Consider the following 16,986-nt stretch of genomic DNA (forward strand, 5'->3'; position numbering starts at 1 on the left):
TTTTGACCTGAAACCGTAAAGCCTTCCTGCAGATTTCAGGATTTGCATTACTGTGGTTCGGTATAATCACGGTTATAATGGTGCTCGTCGCTATCAACATGGAAGGCTCAAGTTTCTTCAACCCGTACTATAGTCTTATAAATCTCATTGGAGAGTTTTATTGCAAGTAAGTCTCCCAACCTATACCAAAAATAGTTGAAATGTCGATCTCTGGTTTTGACAACCACATGCTTTTTTGTCAAAATAATATAAGACTAGATTCTAACTTGCGTCCGCCCGAGAATTATTTTTTTTTTTAACAAATTTCATAATATAATTTATGTTTTTTGAGTTTAGATATAATTATTTTATAAATATATTTTTATTAATAAGTGAAAATATTTATTTTTTATTTGTAGATATAGCTTTTTTTGTAAATTTGTTCTTTTATATATAGTATTAAATAATTGTAATTATAAAATGATAATTCTAACCCGACCGTTCATATTAATCCAAAAAAAACTATGATTACAAAAGTATAATTTTAACTTATCTTTTCATATTATCATATAATATAAATATTTATTAAAAGTTTAAGATGTATTAACGGTATGTTATTTAGCATAGAATATTTTATATAGTTTTCTAAAAATTTAATCTAAAATAAGTGCATGTTTTAATTTTTTTTATTTTGTATGAAAAAATATATTTATGGTATATATGTATGATTCAAAATTATTGATTTTAGCTATCAACATATTTTTAACCTGGTTTTTTTGTATATATTTTCAGTTCTATGGTTTATTAAAAATATGTTTTTAATCTTTAAATTATACATTTGACTCTTACCCATTATTTTATTATTAATTTACAAATATATCTTAATCATATAAATGCTTTATATAATCAACATAAATATCATATCATTTACATCATCATAAATATTTTATATTTAAATATTATTTTCTATAAGTGAATTATTATTTTTTTCAAAAAATTATTGGTATTTTTGATAAAGTTTTTTAATAGTAAAAAAATATTTAAATTTGAATATTTAAATCAAATCTTAATTAATATCTGATTTCTTATTTTAAATCAAATCAAATAAACTCTAAATTACCTATATTTAAGGAAATCGAAAAATATTTAAATTAATTAATAATTTTCGAAATTAAATATAAATTATTATTAAAAAATTCTAAATACTTTAAAAAAAAAATTTAGAAGTATTTGGAAGCAAGTACTAAAAGTGTTTCTGTTTTAATATAATAGATATTAAACTGCATATGCTCCTCTCCGTTTGTTTTGCATTTTCTTTTTCTTTTTACGTTTTTCCCATTTCCAAATTCAATAAGTCAGTTTCTTCTTTCTTCAAGCATTCATATTTTCCTACCAATCTCAATCATTTTTTTCACACTAAAGTGAAGAGGTATATTTCTTATTTAATTATTTTTTTGTCAATTGAAGATTTTAAACTAGAGTTTGTTTTTCAAAAAAAAAATCATTTTAGTCATAGATGTTTCCATATATATATATATTCTAATGTGTATGTATGGTTTGATATACATGTCCACAAGTGTTTAATAGAAATTTTAATTATTTTCTTTGTAGTAATGATTCAAATTTTTTTTATTATGAACATATAAATAAAATCATTAATACTTGTTTAGAAAAGTTCATGCATGTTATTTTAATTTATTCTATAAACATTCTAATACATGCATGTGGTTTTTATCTTTTAGTAGTTGAGTTTTTTTTGTTAAACAATTTTCAGATTGTCTTATGAATAAAATCATCAATACTTATTTAAGAAAAATAATTGTTATAAAATTAGTGACGAAAAATATATTAAATAAACCACAACAAAATAACATGTATCAAAATAACATGTTTATACAATAAAACTGTTTACAACATATTCATTTCCAAACACGCACTATATCTTTTATATAAAGCACAAATCACATGGCCAATCTGGCTTGAGCTTCATAATCTTATACTAATAAAAGTTAAAGCTAGATGCTTTTCAAAGCGTCCACATAGGATTTAAAAGACTAATTTTATTGGTCCACATCAGCATTCAAAATTAAGGAAAATTTCCAATTTTTATTATTGTTAAATAAGAAAATTAAGAAAGTTTACAAATTTTAATATTATTTCTGAATAAAGAATTCTGTATAATATTTTTATTGGTCCACCTCAACATTGAAAATTAAAAAGTTTCCAATTTTAATTAATATTTTTAAAATTATTAAAGATAAATAAATATTAAAAACTAAAATAAATAATATTAACATAAGAAATTTTAAATTCAAATTAGATGTATATACACATATTTAAAGGCTCTTACAATATCATCCAAATTTTTGTGACATAACTATAATAATTTTTAAGTTTTTTTTCTATATGTTCAACCATTTCAAATAAAAAAAGAAACATAAAATAGAGTCAGATTTCATTTAAGAATGAGTCATTAAAAAGAGAGTGTAAAATCTCCAAATCTTTGCCACCGAATTTGAAAAGAATGATAAATTTCAAATAATCCGAGAAACATGTCAAGTGATTGATATGCAACACTTTTGAAAAACGAAGCACTAAAAATAGAAAAAAAAACTTCCGTCATTAACATGAAAGAGATTAAAGTACCCAAAGAAGATTTTTGAAATAACATGATATCTGATGGGGTTTTCACAACCCAACCTGAACCACAAAGATAACAATTAGCTGACTAATCAGCATTAGAATACATTCGGTAAACCTCAAAACAAGGAGGAAATACCAAAATCATTTGCCGCAACGGGCCTCGTGTGGGATCTTCCACCTTTGATTTATAAATCTATCACTAATAAAAGTTAAAGCTATATGCCGCTAAAAATGCCCACATATGATTTAAAAGTTTAATTTTATTTATCAACATCAATTTTTAAAATTAAAAAATTTCCAAATTTTAAAATTATATCACTAACAAAAAAATTATATTTATAATAAAAAATAAAATTTGAAGTTATATGCCTTTAGAATATCCACATTCGATTTAAAAGATCAATTTTATTAATACAGATTAATAACTAAAATTAAAAAGTTTCTAAATTAAAAAATTACTCCCTCTGTTTCATTATAGTTGATTTTCTAGGTTTTTTTTCTTGTTTCATAATATTTGATTTCCTACATCTAATAAATGCATATCTCTTCTTTAAATTGAATGAATAATATTAATGCATGTTGCTTTACTCTATTAATGCACAGTTAAAAAAGAAAAAGTAATAATATAAATAATGAAATCAGTTATAAAAGTAACTTAATTAATAAAAATAAACAGTAAATAATTGAGCATTTATAGTTTTCTTAATCTGTGTGTAAATATTCAGAAAATCAACTATAATGAAACAGAGGGAGTACATTGTTAATACAAAATAATAGAGAAAAAATTGTTAATTAAAATTCTTCTATTATTAGTAACAGTTTAATATACATTATTATCAAGGCATCCTTATCAGTATTTAAAAATTCAATTTTATTTATATATATCAAAATTTTAAATTAAAAAAAAATTATAATTCTAATATTATGGTTAGGAAAATAAATTAAAAATAAAGAAATCTCTATTAACAGAAAAAAACAACATGATATTAAAATTTCTTCTAACTTACAAATTTAATTTTTTTATCTATTAAAAATACATGCTACTTATACAAGTTTATGTTACTTAATTATAAGGTTTTTCACCAAGAATTTCAAATAATAATAATTATTTAAAATTTTTAATATATGCAAAAATTATTTCCACATAATCTCATGTAATATATTATGCAAAAATAATCAAAAAATTATATTTTATATATTTGACTTGGAATTGCAATAGATTAATGTAAAAGTTCTTAGTTTTGAGTTATTCAATTAGTTATTTCATTTTTCTAAATTTGTATGTATTAAAATGTACCAGTTTTTCCTACTTAATTATAATTCGAAAAAGTGAGAATGAATATGATGAAACTGAATATATCATAAAAAATTATTAAATTAAATAAATATGATATATTCAATAAAAAATAGATATAACAATAATAATAATGATTATAATGAAAAACATTTTCATTCTTATTAGAAGAGATGCCGTATAATCATTGAAAAATTATTTAGAAGTTTACACAACCAATTGACATAAATATATTTAATTCATAAAGTTTGTGTAATTTTATTCATTTCATATTAATTCAACTATTGTTTACATTTCAATTTTAAAGTTTGTTATTAATCTCAAAACAAACATTTTATTTATTAGTTTGTTTTTTAAATTAATATATCAAATAAAAATTTGTATTGGTTAAACAAGAGAAGAAAAAAGATTAAATTTTAAATTTGATTGTTTTTAATTGTTAAAAAAAACGCATCTGTAATTAGAATAAAAGTGAAAAATGATTAAAAAAATTATCTTCTTGATTTATGGAAGTGAATGTATAATATTTTATCATCATGTCAATAATATGTTTAAATGTAGCATTTGATTAATTTGTAAAAAAAATAATTGGTTTGGGTATATTAACTTAAAAGTGTTTGACAAAATAATACGTTTTTGAAATATGACATATTGTATATAGATTTAAAACAAAACCGTTAAAACTTCACAATTTACATAAAAATTATTAGATTAACACCATAATATTTTTAATATATTGTTAAAATACTAATATATAAAATTTATATATTAATAAATATAATTGATTACATATAAATTTTATCAACAAACTATCCACGCGTAGCGTGGGTGCAAAATCTAGTTATCTTAAAGAAAGAAAACGTGGGGGACCAATTCTTTCAGTTACTTGCAACTGTCCTCCTCGTCTTCCCACTTTTCCATTATCTTTTACAAAAACTAACCACCTTTTTCAAAGTTATTAAATAATCTATTCTATTAAAACAGAAACACTTTTAGTGCTTGCATCTAAACATTTCTAAAGTTTTTTTAAAAAAATTATTTAGAAACTGTTTTAAGATTATCTTATTTTGTTGTAATATTATTTTAAAAACACACTTTATATATCTAAATTTAATATCAAAAATTAGATATTAGTTTATATATCTAAAATTTTCCTTAAATTAGGTCATATTTAATCTAAAATTATATTTTTTGTAACTAAATTTAATTCTAGAATAGATATTAATTTAAATTACTTTATACTTTCTTAAATATATGTTAGATTTGATTTAACATTTGAAATTTAAATAATATTTTAAGAATAACACATATGATTAACGAATAAATTATTGAAAATTTTCAATCATATTCAATCAAACTAAAATTTCACACATTGAAACTGTTAAATATAAATATTATATAGCAATTTGATGGAGTGAGTTAGGTATGTTTCTTAATTATGGTCTTATGCGGATTAGATTATCAAAACATGCAGATTAGATTATCAAAACATACAAGATACTAAGATAAAAATTATTTCAAAATCAGTAAATAATTTTAATTATATAAAAATAATAAACAGGTGGATTAGAATTATTGTCTTTTAACCATAATTCTTTTCATATTAATAAAACTAGCGAGTTAGAAATATTTTTTTATTGTAACAGTTATTTTTGATTAATAGAATAATCCAGTTATAATTATATTTTTATGATCATGGTCATAATAATACTTGAAAAATAATTAAAAACAAATTATTATTAAACACAAAATAAATCTCTGTCACTTATTAGAAAAATTATATCTATAAAAAAATTATAGATTACATTACAAATTTTGACTAAATTAATTCGTAAAATATAGTTATATAAAGCAATAAAGCATTCATCTCAAACTACAAGATGTTTACTCTGATTTAAAATAAAATTTCTCATCATCTACATTAAATGTCTCTCGATTAAAAATTTTTTTTACCCTATAAACTAGCTTAATTGTACTCATCGCCACTTCCCCAGAACTTGAAAAATGCATAGGAACACCATTATCTTTTGGTTCTGATTCAAGGTAAGTTATCATCTTCTTCCTCTTATATCTCGATTTATGTTAAATTTGTTCGTACTATCATTTGATGTTCTTTTTAAAATTTTCTAAATCAGAAGTTCTTTTTATAATAGTATTCTGTAACAACTTATAACAACTTACACGCTCTCAATAAAAAGAATATTTTAGTGGTTCTAATAGCCCGGACATATACGGGCCAGAATACTAGTTTATACAATAACATGTATATGTATATACGATATATCCTAATCATATTCTATAACAGTTTACAGTTTATAATAAAATCCCTAAACTTGCAATACAAGTTCAATTTATATTAATGTATAAATATCTTCCAAAATTAATTTACCTAAATCCTCGCCATAATTAACAAGATCACAAATTTAAGTTGTGGAAGGTTATGTAATATAAATAAATCGGAAATTCTATTAATATAATATTATTGAAGGCATGCTAGCACTGATTTTTCTCAACAATTTTTTTTTTCTGAATCTTAGCACCAATTAAAGAATTTCTTAAATTAGATTTTAAGTTTTTAACAATGAATCTAAACAATTAAGGAATAAATCTAAACAATATATGGATGAATAATTCAAGTTGGGAAATGAAATATTGTATCAACACAAAGATTTTATTAGAAAATTCTCGACTTAGTTTCACATAGATTGCTCTACAAGCTAAAAAAAAAAGTAATTTTAGTTAGAACAAAATCTTAATATCATTTACCTATCTTAAACTACGTAAATGTATAGCACACAATATCTTTTAATATTTATAATTTCTTAAAACTCATCGTCATTAATAAAAGTTTCTTGAAATAGATCGTGACAATGAAGATAAACACTGAAGATAAACACTGAAGAAAAAAAAAATTTAACAAAAAAAAAAAACAATGAAGATAAACACAGAAACGGACAATAATACACATACTCATAAATATGTTTAAAATTCTTACAATTATTTAATAACATTCCAAAAATATTCTGTAAAATATATTGTCAATCTATTCAATTTAATTCCTAAAATTCGCAACAAACTAACCAAAATATTCCATTCCGAAAACCCTAAATCATCATTTTCTCTTGATTATATATAAGACCATGCTATGCTATACCATTCAACGAAACCCTAAATCACCAATTTCTGAAATACTGCTGTCGCAGAATGATTTGAAAGAACTTTCCCCTCTCTAAACTTCTCTCAACTCATTCTGCAATAGCAGCATTTCACGAGGGTGAAGTAAAGGGTATCTACACTGGCTTTCCTCGTAAGTTCTGCCAGTGGCAATATTGCGGCACTAGTATTAGCGTCTACAAGTTTCTATGCTGAGCAGGGTGGTCAGATAGTCCACTTTATTTCAAATCTTATTTTGTTTGCTAATTGATTTCCATTTATGAACATACGAATGGTGCGTGAAACCTCTCTGTCTTCATGATGTTCATCTTAAAAATGTATACATGCAAATCTGACAGTAATACCATGAACACTATCATATCAGAACTGCATCGTTTTGACTTCAGTTATTGGTGGCAAAAGCCTTGATAGAGTTATTAGTGGTTTTTGTGAACTCATTTTCTCAAGCCTTTGGTTATAGTTCTGTACATAATACTGTAAATTTCATATCCATAAATAAGACCTAGTTTTTGATACACTTTCCATGATTTAGTGTACACTTTCCATACATAAACATTTATGTCTCTTGAATCCAGGAAGTGCTCAGAGATTATATTGATCAGAAAGGATCAATCGTTTTCCTGAAAAATTGCCCCAATCTTGCCACACATTTCAATTGTGAGAAGATAGAAAAGAAAAGGTTTGCAGAGTTACTAAAGAATTTGAATTGTAGAACAAGATTGGGGCAAGGATGGTTTTTGCCATTTTAAACTGTAAGTGAACTAATTTTTTTTTTCAAATATAAGTTTGAGTTTGTTTATGGATACTGTTGAAGCTTACAACATTGTTCTAGCGGACGGGGAACTTGTCGGGGCCACTAAAGACAATGCGTATTTTTGACCTTTTCTATGCAATCCAATGGTCACAAGGGACACTCGAGTTTCTTGTTGCTGCTGAAATCAGGCTTGTACACATCAAAGAATACACTGATACTTACATTCCAGTCAAGGGTGATCTACAAACCATAGGGTTATATTGATTCCTTTGCACCCAGAGATTTGGATCCAGCTATATCCCAGTTTTATTGAAGGCATGGTTTACAGTTCAACTGAAGGCGTAATGATGACGGGTAAATATGCATCCAGAGAAGAGGCCAAGAAGAAAGGGAACAAGATCAGTAACGTTGGATGGTGGTTCATGTTCAAGCCATGGTTCTACCAATATGCACAACCGGCATTGAAAGAAAGGAGAGTTTGTCGAGTACATCCCAACCGAGGGTATTACCATAAGCACACTAGTTCCTTGTATTACCATTTGGTGACCGGTTCTAGTTTAGGTTCTGATGCAGCGTATCTTCAATGTTCTTTTGGTGTTTGGTTTTGATTTTAAGTTAACTTTCTATTTTTTTTAATCTTTTCTTTTCTTTATGATAAACTTAAGATTTCCTTTTCCTAATTGTTTTTAGGGATTTGTTTTACCTATATATAGGGTCGATATCTCAACTTGTGAGTACACGACATATTAAAACTTATTCTTCAAGAAAGCTTTGGTCTCTTAATTCCCTTGACTTCGGCTAGAACTAGGTTCTCAACGAACTCAAGCGTGCGTATTTGATTGGGCATTCTTAGACTAAACGATCAATACCACAAATCTTATCGGTTACTACATCAGTTGGTATCAGAATACAGCAGCTTTAATCTATTCTGTTAAAACAGAAGCACATTTAGTGCTGGCATCCAAACACTCCTAAAGTTTTTTTTTAAAATATTTTATTTTATTTTTATATTTAATTTCCGAAAATTAGTTATTAATTTAGATATTTTTAGATTTTCTAAAATTTAGGCCATCTTTAATTTAAATTTCAAATTATTAGAAATTTAATTAAATTTAGTTACAAAAATTTGCATTCAATTTAATTTAAATTCAAAAAATTCAAAAAAATATAATTCAATTTTACTACGAAAATTTAGATAATAATTTTAATACTTTAAAATTTCTTAAATACAGGAGAGATTTAATTTAAAATTTAAAAAATATTTTTATAAAAATGCATAGTAAATAATTATTTTATCGTATTTTATCATAATCAATTGGTCTAAAATATCAAATATTTGAGATTAATAAATATTTATATTATACAATAATATGATCGAGCTGATTAGAGTTATATATATATATATATATATTTAAGGTCCATGAGTTAATTTATTAAAACATGTAAGATATTAAGATGATTTGAAACAATTAAACTAACAGGTTAGTCAGTTTATATATATATACATTTTTTAATAGCACAAATAGTAAATAAACATCTTATTATATTTTTTCATAATCAATTGGTCCAAATATTCCATATTAGTAAATATTTATAGGGTTATACAATTATAATTATAGTCTTATACGGGTTAGTTTGTCAAAACATGTAAGATATTAAAAATGATTTAAGACAACTAAACAGATGGATTAGCAAATTCATACATATATAGATTTTTTATGTGTAAATCTAAATTCACATAATAACAAAGTTTATAATTAACATTAGATCAATGTATACTTAATTAACGCAACTCTTATTCTACTAATATACAAATTTTACTGTTTAAAATTAAAATATGATAACAATTTTTTGATTTAAAAAAATAAATAACAAAAACAAATTATATCTAAACAAAAAAGATAAATTTGTTATCAAAAAATAAATAACAAAAACAAATTATATCTAAACAAAAAAGATAAATGCAACTTATATTAGAAATAAAAAATAAAACATTCTCGTGCGGACGCACGGGGTTAAAATCTAGTTTCTCAATTGAAGCATGATCCTACGTTAACGTTTACGATGACACCTCGAAAACCTACCCTTGAAGAACAACACGATGAATTCCAACGTACTTTGGAGACGTTTACGGCCGGTTTGCACGATGCTTTGTTGCACGCAGTGGAGGAAGCTATGATACGGGTTCTGCAGAATCAGCAGGGTCAGCGTCACGGTGTCCAAAATCAGCAACAGCAAAACAGAGTGCAGGAAGACGATGATGATGGGTTAGCAGAAAATCTCTTTGCTGTTCCCGTTCGTGATAATAATCCTCTTGCGGCAGGCAATGATGACAGAGGTGCACGGCCTAACAATCATCGTGATCTTCTCCGTCTCGGTGATGACGGTTTGCAAGGTGTGCGTGCGAATCCTGTTCCTCGCTGGGAATCAGGATTTCAAGTGGACATTCCAGAGTTTACGGGTTCTCTTAACCCAGAGGAGTTTATTGATTGGCTGAACATGGTGGAAGAGGTTCTAGAATTTAAACAAGTACCTGATGATGCTTGTGTTTCATTGGTGGCAACGCGATTTAAAGGTCGTGCTTCCGCCTGGTGGTATCAGTTGAAAGAATCTCGACGTTGTTCTGGTAAACCACGAATTGACACTTGGGAGCGTTTTAAGAAGCATATGCGACGGGAATTCCTACCATACAACTATGAGAGAACTCTCTACAATAAACTGCAGAATCTTCGTCAAGGTGCTAGATCAGTGGATGATTATGCAGCAGATTTATTTGAATTGGTTGCGCGTGCTACTGCTCTTGAGACAGAGGATCAGCTAGTCTCGCGTTTTATCGGTGGGCTTCGCCCTCAGTTACAGGTCGCTAGGCAGCAATTTAACCCCATGTCAATATCTGAGGCTCATCAACGAGCTATCGCAATGGAACAACAATTTCGGAATACTTGGTCTTCGTCTTCGCGTTCTCGAGTACCACCTTCACAGTCCTCTTCTGCAGGACAGTTGTCTGATGATCCAACTACACGCGTGGGACTTGACAAACTAAACGCTCCAGTGGATTCCATTGCAGCTTCTCGCCCGGCAAGGACATGTGCATTACGTTGCTTTAATTGCGGCAAGAATGGTCACCGTCAAACCGCGTGCCCTGATGGTGGTGTGTTGTGGGTGTCAAGTTTTACCCTAATTGAAATCAATAGCCTCAAGTGCACAGCTGATCAATTGTAGTACTTAGGGATCGAATCCACAGGGAAGGAGGATCTTTTCCTGCAAAAAGCCTTTGAAAATAAGTTAAAGTAAGGAAGTCTAGAACAAAAACGGTTTAGTGGAGGTTTGGTAGTGTGTTTAAAATCTAAAAACGAAATCTTAAAAGAGAATACGGAAATTAAATGGCGTAATAACTAAACTTAACGAAAATAACTAAAAATAATAAAAACGGATATTCTAATGCTTAAATGAAAATGAACTGAAAAGGAAAGACAATATTGAATTAAAGCTTAAAGAAAATCGGTGTAAAACAATGGAGAAGAAAGCGTTGGGGTTCAGGGAAGTTTTCTCAGGGGTACGAACGATTCAAAACATTGCTAGAGAGTAAATTTTGTAAGATCTTAGCTTAAACTTTTCGAACTGGAGTCACGGACGTATGAATACGCCACTGTCGTGATCATAGACAACTATCTCTCTCAACCCTGACCAGTAGGTTTCCACTCTGGCCCTGGAAGAGAAGAGATGCATTATGTTTAAGACTTGTCCTAATTCACAAATCGCCCATAGGTAGGTTTCCACTCCTATGTTTGTTTTGCTCTTCTAAACTAGATCTGATACCTGATGAACACTTTCGTGTCACCAAGCATCTGGATCAGATTGTAGTTCATGACGCTACCCTCATGCAGTAAAAACGAATTCAGAAGAAAAAGTTCTAAGATTCAGCTGAATAGCCAATGGAATCCTCACCGAACATATAAATCCCCATCGAAAATCCCTTAATCCCAACAATAAAACTACTCAGACATAATAAACGAAATCAAAGACATAGTATTAAGAAGTAGAATAGAAACCGAAATTGAAAAAGAAAGAACAAGGGTTCAAGAGAACAAATCTCTCTCTCCCTAAAATCTAAAGCAAAAAACAATAAAAGTTTGAAAGATGATATGAGGTTTCTAGGTTACACAATTTCTAGGGCTCCTAAGACATGTATTTATAGTGCTCAAGACCTCTCTGGACGTCACTTAGGGTTTCTCCAAATGTGGGCTTCAGAAATGGGCGTTTTGTGCTCGGAGTTGGCTTGCCGCGGTCGGGATGCTCCTGACCGCGGGGAACAAGTGTTTGGCCGCGGTCGGGATGCTCCTGACCGCGGGAAATTGTCTGTTGGCCGCGGGTGGAAGTGCTTGCCGGCTGGTTTACGGGACATCTTGCTCTTTGCTTATCTTTTGATTGAACCGTTGGATTGCCAAGCTGTAAAGTGCACTGGAAAGCTGATACTTCCATCTTTAAGGTCTCCAAATTTGAGCTGGATCAGACGGTGAGAAGGCCTTCAATCAGAGGTGAACTTCTGACGGTTTGACTCTGAGCTGAAATCTGGTTTTCTATCCATTTTGTTAAGCTTTTCCCTAAGTTTCCTGAAAAGAGTCTTGAAACTACAAATACTAGAAAAACGTAATAAAAGTACTTAAAAGCAATTAAAAACATAGAAAAAGTATTTCAAAACGATCCATAAAAATGGTCAAAATACGGTGTTATCATGCCCGAAACAGAATAGGCGTTCTATGCTTACGCAAGAGACGATAGATTTTGAAGGAGAACCGCGCTTTGATGATTACGGTTCTGATCAAGATGTTGATTTCATCGGTGGCAATACAGGTTATGCCTCGCAGATTTTGGTCATTCGCCGCAGTTGTTTGGCTCCGCGTGGTGCAGCAGAGTCTTGGCTTCGAACGAATCTGTTTCGTTCTACTTGTACGATTAAGGGCAAAATCTGCAAGGTGATTATTGATTCAGGTAGTTGCACCAATGTGGTTGAAGAAGAAGCAGTTCGTAAGTTGGGGCTTCTCACGACTCAACACCCTGCTCCATATCAGCTCGCGTGGCTTAATAACAGATCAGAATTGCGGGTTTCTAAGCAGGCTGTGGTGACTTTTTCGATTGGGTCTTATCAAGATGAAGTGAGTTGCGATGTTGCTCCTATGGACACATGCCATCTTCTCTTAGGTCATCCCTGGCAATACGATCATGATGTCGTGCATAGGGTAAAGCTAATACTTATAGCTTTGTTCTCAAAGGTCGTACTATTACATTGATCCCTTCTCCTGATCAGCTCGAGGTCACACGTACAGCGACTTCGTCTAACACAGTCGGTATTGGTGCCTTCTCAGTCCTTGTTACTTGTTCCCAAGGCAGAGTTTGAAGCACATTTACGCGAGAGTCAGAGTATTTGGGTGTTGGTCGCATCTCCAGTAGTGATTTCTTTGTCCGCAGCTGTTCCTCCGCATTTTGTCTCCTTATCGGATCGATTCTCGGATGTTTTTCCGACTGATTTGCCTCAAGGATTGCCACCATTAAGGGACATTCAACATCACATCGACTTGGTTCCTAATGCAGCTTTACCTAACCGCCCTCATTACCGAATGAGCCCACAGGAGCATGATGAGTTGCGTAGCCAAGTGGAAGCTCTCCTCCGCAAAGTTCATATTCGCGAAAGTCCCATTCCTACCGCTGTTCCTGCCTTGCTTATCCCCAAGAAAGACGGATCATGGAGGATGTGCGTCGACAGTCGTGCGATTAACAAGATTACAGTCCGTTATCGATTTCTTATTCCGCGCTTAGATGATCTTTTGGACCAGATTGGTCGTGCTTGCATTTTTTCTAAGTTGGATCTCAAGAGCGGTTACCATCAAATTGGAATTCGACCTGTTGATGAGTGGAAGACAGCGTTTAAGACGCGTAAAGGCCTTTTTGAGTGGATGGTTATGCCATTTGGGTTGTCAAATGCACCAAGTACATTTATGAGGGTGATGAATCAAGCTCTCCGACCTTTCATTGGTAAATTCGTCGTTGTTTATTTCGATGATATACTTGTGTTTAGCTCAGATTTGACTAGCCATCTGGACCACTTGGAGGTTGTCTTGTTGGTGTTGCGTCGCAAGCAACTGTTTCCAGGTCGACAGAAATGCATCTTTGGTTTGCCTCAGGTCTTGTTTTTGGGTTATATTGTCTCTGATCGGGGTTTGGAGGTGGATCCTAGCAAGGTGGAAGCGATTAAGTCATGGCCGACTCCTAAGACGATTAGTGACGTCCGGAGTTTTCATGGACTTGCCTCTTTCTACCGATGCTTTGTGCATCATTTTAGTAATATTACGGCACCTCTCACAGATTGTTTGAAAGGCTCATCTTTTGTGTGGACTCTAGAAGCTAATATAGCCTTTGACGCGATTAAGGAGAAGCTTACTTCCACCCCTATTTAAGCATTGCCTGACTTTTCTGTGGTGTTTGAGCTGCATTGTGATGCTTGCAAATTGGGAATAGGAGCTGTGCTGAGTCAACAAGGACGCCCTATTGCATTTTTCAGTGAGAAGATTGCAGGTTCTCGAGCACGTTATAGCACCTATGATGTTGAATTTTATGCCATTGTGCAGGCGATCAAGCATTGGCGTCATTATCTGTTTCATCAGGAGTTTATTCTTTACACACATCATGATGCATTGAAACATTTGGGAGGTCAAGACAAGATTTCAGCCAGGCATGCTTCTTGGATCGCTTTTCTACAGCAGTTTACATTTGTTATTAAACATTTGTCCGGTCAGACGAACAAGGTCGCTGATGCCCTGAGTAGGCATCACTCTCTTCTTGCGACTTTGCAAGTTTTGGTCGTGGGTTTTGCTGCTTTCACAGACTTGTATCCGCTTGATCCTTTCTTTGGCCGTATTTGGTCGGATTTATCAGCCGGGATTCAGTCGGATTATGTCCTTGTGGATGGTTTTGTGTTTCGCGAGACTCGCTTGTGCGTTCTAGACTGCAGTTAGCATTTGAAGATCATTAAAGATCTTCATGAAGAGGGACATGTTGGCCGCGATCGTACGTTGAAGCTTGTCACCGATTCATACTTTTGGCCTTCAGTGCGACAGGACGTTGCGAGATTCGTGGAAAGATGTATTGTGTGCCAGCGTTCTAAAGGACATGCGTCTAATAGTGGATTGTATATGCCATTGCCGGTTCCAACTCAGCCATGGACTGACATTAGCATGGATTTTGTGCTTGGTTTGCCGCGCACACAACGTGGCCATGATTCTATCTTCGTGGTGGTCGATCGTTTTTCTAAAATGGTACATTTCATTCCTTGCAAGAAAACGACCGACGCAGTTCATGTGGCTATCCTCTTCTTCCGAGAGATTTATCGGCTTCATGGTCTTCCTTTGTCCATCGTTTCCGATCGAGATTCTCGATTTCTTAGTCACTTCTGGTGTTCTCTCTGGCGACTGCTTTGTACTAGTCTTGACATGAGTTCGGCGTATCATCCTCAATCTGATGGTGTCACTAACCATTCTTTAGGTGATATCCTGCGATGTTTAGTGGGCGACAACATCAAGTCATGGGATTCTGTTTTGTGCAAAGCCGAGTTTGCTTATAACCATGCTGTGAATCGGAGCACTAAGTTTAGTCCATTTCGGGTGGTTTATGGAATTGTTCCTCGAGGACCAGTGGACCTTGGTGTGGCTCCAGACGAGACTCGTGATCATGGTCATGCGATTGACTTTGTTGCATATCTTGCTTTTATACATGCACAGGTCCATGATAACCTTAACATTTCCTCATCGAAGTACAAAGCTGTTACTGATCGTCATCGTCGTGATGTGCAGTTCAAGGTTGGCGACTTAGTGTGGGCTGTTTTGACCAAGGACAGATTTCCTGCTCGCGAATATAACAAGCTCAAAGCTCGTAAAATTGGACCTTTGGAAGTTTTGGAGAAGATTAACGCAAATGCTTACAGGCTGAAGCTTCCTGCTGATGTTCGATCTTTTGATGTCTTCAATGTCAAGCATTTAACTCCTTATATTGCTCAAGATGACGCTGAAGATTCGAGGACGAATCTTTCTCTACCCCGGGTGACCTGATGCAGCGTATCTTCAATGTTCTTTTGGTGTTTGGTTTTGATTTTAAGTTAACTTTCTATTTCTTTTAATCTTTTCTTTTCTTTATGATAAACTTAAGATTTCCTTTTCCTAATTGTTTTTAGGGCTTTGTTTTACCTATATATAGGGTCGATGTCTCAACTTGTGAGCACACGACATATTAAAACTTATTCTTCAAGAAAACTTTGCTCTCTTAATTCCCTTGACTTCGGCTAGAACTAGGTTCTCAACGAACTTAAGCGTGCGTATTTGATTGGGCAGTCTTAGACTAAATATCACAAATCCTATCGGTTACTACATCAGGTTTTTCTTTGGCTGGTTAATGCCTCCAAAGGTCTCCCTTCTTAAGGCCACGCAAGGTGAAGCCATCAGAAACTACTACCATGAAATGCATGTCATCCAGGACATGCTTGTTACTCTGTACAAAGTCGGCAATACCCTTGAATGGGTCGACCGTGAAATGGAGGTAAGCTTTCTCCCACGCCTCCTCTATGATCTGTGGTTGGCTTTTGTGGTTGTTAAAACTTATTCCCTAATGTTTCATTTTTGTTTAGGTTTATCCGATGGGCTTTTTGTCTTCACAAACTCTTCAAACAACCGGTTAAAAGCCTGATTAACCCCGAACCAGGCTTTGAATATGAGATGAGACAGGGAGACACAGAAGATGCACAGATGTACACAGATGTTGGAGTCTGCTATGCTCCAGGTACTGTCCTGAGAGGCGAAGTGTTCGATGGAGTTGAAGCTGTGCGCAAGATGGAGCAGTGGCTTATAGAAAACCATGGCTTCCAGCCTCAATACCCAGTATCTGAGCTTGACGAGAAGAGCTTTTGGAGAAGGTTTGATGCTGACTTGTACAAGCATTGCCGCAGGAAGTACAGGGCTGTAGGCACGTTCATGAGCATTTATTACAAGTCAAAGAAGGGACGTAAGACTGAGAAAGAAGTCCGAGAAGCCGAGCAAGCTCAGCTTGAAACAGCCTACGCAGAGGCAGACTAAAAGCAGGTTATTGAAGAGTGTCT

General features: G+C 32.0%; 1 pseudogene; it reads left to right on the forward strand.

The window, feature by feature from the left end:
• Positions 1-77: 77 nt before the first annotated feature.
• Positions 78-16,963, forward strand: LOC18010869 (annotated as a pseudogene).
• The last annotated feature ends 23 nt before the right edge of the window (positions 16,964-16,986 follow it).

This window comes from Eutrema salsugineum, unplaced genomic scaffold, assembly GCF_000478725.1.
Source record: "Eutrema salsugineum unplaced genomic scaffold, Eutsalg1_0 scaffold_7, whole genome shotgun sequence".
Classification (NCBI taxonomy): domain Eukaryota; kingdom Viridiplantae; phylum Streptophyta; class Magnoliopsida; order Brassicales; family Brassicaceae; genus Eutrema; species Eutrema salsugineum.